This window comes from Sinocyclocheilus anshuiensis, unplaced genomic scaffold (assembly GCF_001515605.1).
Source record: "Sinocyclocheilus anshuiensis isolate Anshui unplaced genomic scaffold, SAMN03320099.WGS_v1.1 scaffold465, whole genome shotgun sequence".
Lineage (NCBI taxonomy): Eukaryota > Metazoa > Chordata > Actinopteri > Cypriniformes > Cyprinidae > Sinocyclocheilus > Sinocyclocheilus anshuiensis.
This window is the reverse complement of record NW_015539898.1, coordinates 1,005,120-1,008,137: the sequence shown is the minus strand read 5'-3', so window position 1 is coordinate 1,008,137 and position 3,018 is coordinate 1,005,120. Positions and strand designations below refer to the sequence as shown.

The 3,018-nt window shown below is 31.8% G+C and overlaps 1 pseudogene; it reads left to right on the top strand.

Annotated features, from left to right (window-relative positions):
* The first annotated feature begins 893 nt into the window (after positions 1-893).
* LOC107685999 (dynein heavy chain 1, axonemal-like) overlaps positions 894-3,018 on the top strand; it is a 35,572-nt pseudogene continuing 33,447 nt past the window's right edge.

Genomic DNA, 3,018 nt, shown 5'->3' with positions numbered 1-3,018 from the left:
GTAAATAACGTGAGGTGTACAGGGAAAATGTGCAACAGTGGAGTATACATTTCCCTTCACCCCATGGGGTCCTTTTAAAGGAAAGGAGGCATGGTAGACTGGAGTGGCATTAATAAATAACATAAACCCTTTATGCTTTATACCTGTGTATTGCAGCAAGCTATTTTATAATTTTATTTGCTTTATTATATTTTAATTTTTAAATTATATAATATTTAATATTAATTTTTTAAATAATTTATGATGTTAATACATATTATAATTCATATTTTATACATTCTTCATTGTTATTATCTGTCAAAGAATCAGCAAGTTATTTTATCATTTTATTTGATTGATTTAATTTTATGATATAATATTTAAAATTATTATTTTATTATAATACATACTGTAATAAACAATTATGTTAATTTTTATTATTTTCTGTCAAAGAATCATTAAGTTATTTCATATTACTATTGGCTGTATTATATTATAAGTTCTATATTATTCAATATTATAATTGTACTATAATTTAACACTGTAATTTTATTAAATGATTATATTAGAATTTATTAGTATTATATTTAAATTTTTAGTAAATATATTCAAAATATTAGTACATATTATAATAAATATTTAATTCATTTTTATTGAATATTTTATTTTAATATTCATTTTAAGTAAAGTAAAGTAAGTAGAAAATGTCTCTTTTTGGTTCCCTTCTTTAATGTGTGTTTAATTGTCCCACTTATTCTTTTTTTTTTAATAAGTTTTTGTTTCATAAGTTTAATACTTAGGGTTAGGGGGTTTCTAATAGTGTGATCCCTGAACTGTGCCCAGGTGTCTATTAGTAACCGAAAACATGCCTAATCTCATCACCAACAGTTAAAACCTTTCTTTTTTATGACCACATGCAGGCCAGGTATCCACACGTGATCTCATCTGAACCCTAATGACCATTCAAAGGTCATGCGGGTCACCATTAAAGCCACTAAGCCTCTCTAGTCTGGCAAAAAGCGTCGTCATTTCAGGCCGCAGCTCTTTTTTATTCTCTCATAAAACACACAGGCTTGGAGTACTACAGTGTGACACTCACTGACCTGATGGTGTATACATTTCACCCATTAAATAGAACAGATGACGGTCACCGCTGCAGGGCTGTTGAACTTACTTTTTAAAACCATAGGCGCCATGTTTAACCAATTAGCTAATGGTAAAATGGAACATTAGCAGCAAAAGCTAGATTTTGCATTGTTATGGAAGACGTGTATGTGTTTTACATGTTCCACATATTCTACTGTGGAACAAATACCAGCTCAAACGCTATTTGCAATCTTTGATGTGTTTGCTAACTGAGATAAAACAGAGCCCAGCGGTCTAAAAACACAGATCAGATCCTAAGATGTGGACTTATAGAAGCCTCATATTCTTCCATGGCTCTTTAGCGATGTGGGGGCCCACCTCTGCTGCTCTCCAAACCCAACATCTGGGTATCATGAGCAGCTAAAGTTAGAAGCACATGTTGCTTTCATTACTGCAAAATAGGAGTCACACTCAAGTAGGCATGACACCCACAACCGCCGGTTTTAGAAGGGCAGATGAGGGGTGTAAAAGGAGAGAATGCCTGGAAGAGGAGGACTTTTTTGTGTGTAAGTTCCACAGATCAGTTGTGTGGACGGATATAATGGACAGTACAATCAAAAAGTCAGCAGAAGAAAGTTAGCTAAACTCCCTCATGTCAAGTGTAGCATCCGTGTAAGACAGCCGCAGTGTGGCCCTCATTTAAGTACACTTTTAAGTGCATTTAAGTGGTCTTAATTATTACAAAAAGTCGAAATTTTGAGATAAAAAGTCATAATCAGAATTATTTTAGATAATTAAACTGTATTATACAGAATGTTTAATTAATTATCTAATGGGAAAATGGGAAATTATTAGATAAAAGCTGAAATTATGACAAAAAGTTAAGAAATTATAAAAAGCCATAATCATAATTACTTTTATTTCATAATTATGACATAAAAAGTCAAAAATGACTAAAGCAGCATTTTTTTCTTATCTGGTGGAAATGAACTTTTCAAACACAACTGATTAAAATACAATAAATGGCATTCTCGGCTTTTTGGGCGTTAGACACTACGTGATAAACTGTGTCCCATGTGGAATTAATACAGAACACATTTTTCCTCCTTAAATATAGTACAATTCTGTGTTATTCAGTATGGTTTATAATCCTAGAATGTGTGAATTGAAAGTAGAGCCTAAAAAGATTGAGTTATTTCCTGGCCCTACTTTGAAAGTCTGATTTTCTTCTTGATACTGGCGTCGTTTCTTCTGTTGACATTTAAAAAGTCCCAGTTGTGCATCATTTTATCAGAAATGTCTTTCATCTGAAGCTTAACAATGACCTCAAACACTTTGGGAGACCAATCTGCCCTGATTTTGGATCACAAAATGAGAACTTCTCTGTTTTGAGGATTAAACACACTAGAGATCTCATCTGAGATCTCATCTGTCTTGTTCAAAGAGCCCTGTAATGCTGTAGGCCAAAGCTATTAGTCATTAATTGCTGGCAGGTGTTTGGAGCTATTGACAAGATGTGTCTGCTGCATCTGCCTTTGGGATACAGTGAGGTTCGATGTCTCATGATGCAACTAATTTCTGGAGCAGGGGAGGACACACAGTTTTCTGCGAGTAGTATGATTTATGGAAATGCATTTGACAGAAATGTGGTTAGAAGTTTGGCATTTGACAGAAGATTTTGGTGACCTTCAACCACCCTTTGTGGTCCTACATCCATGCATTATCCAGAAGTGTCATGCACGTTCAATCAAAATAAAAAAAATAATAAATGCAAATAAATTAAAAAAGAAAAGAAAAGACAAGAATAATAAAAGAACAAATATTTTCCCAAAAAATCTTAAGAATTTATTATATTTTGAAAATAAAATAGTATAAAGATTAAATAAAAATTAAATATTTAAATTTATTAAAATAAATAAAATATTAATATATATATATATATATATATATATA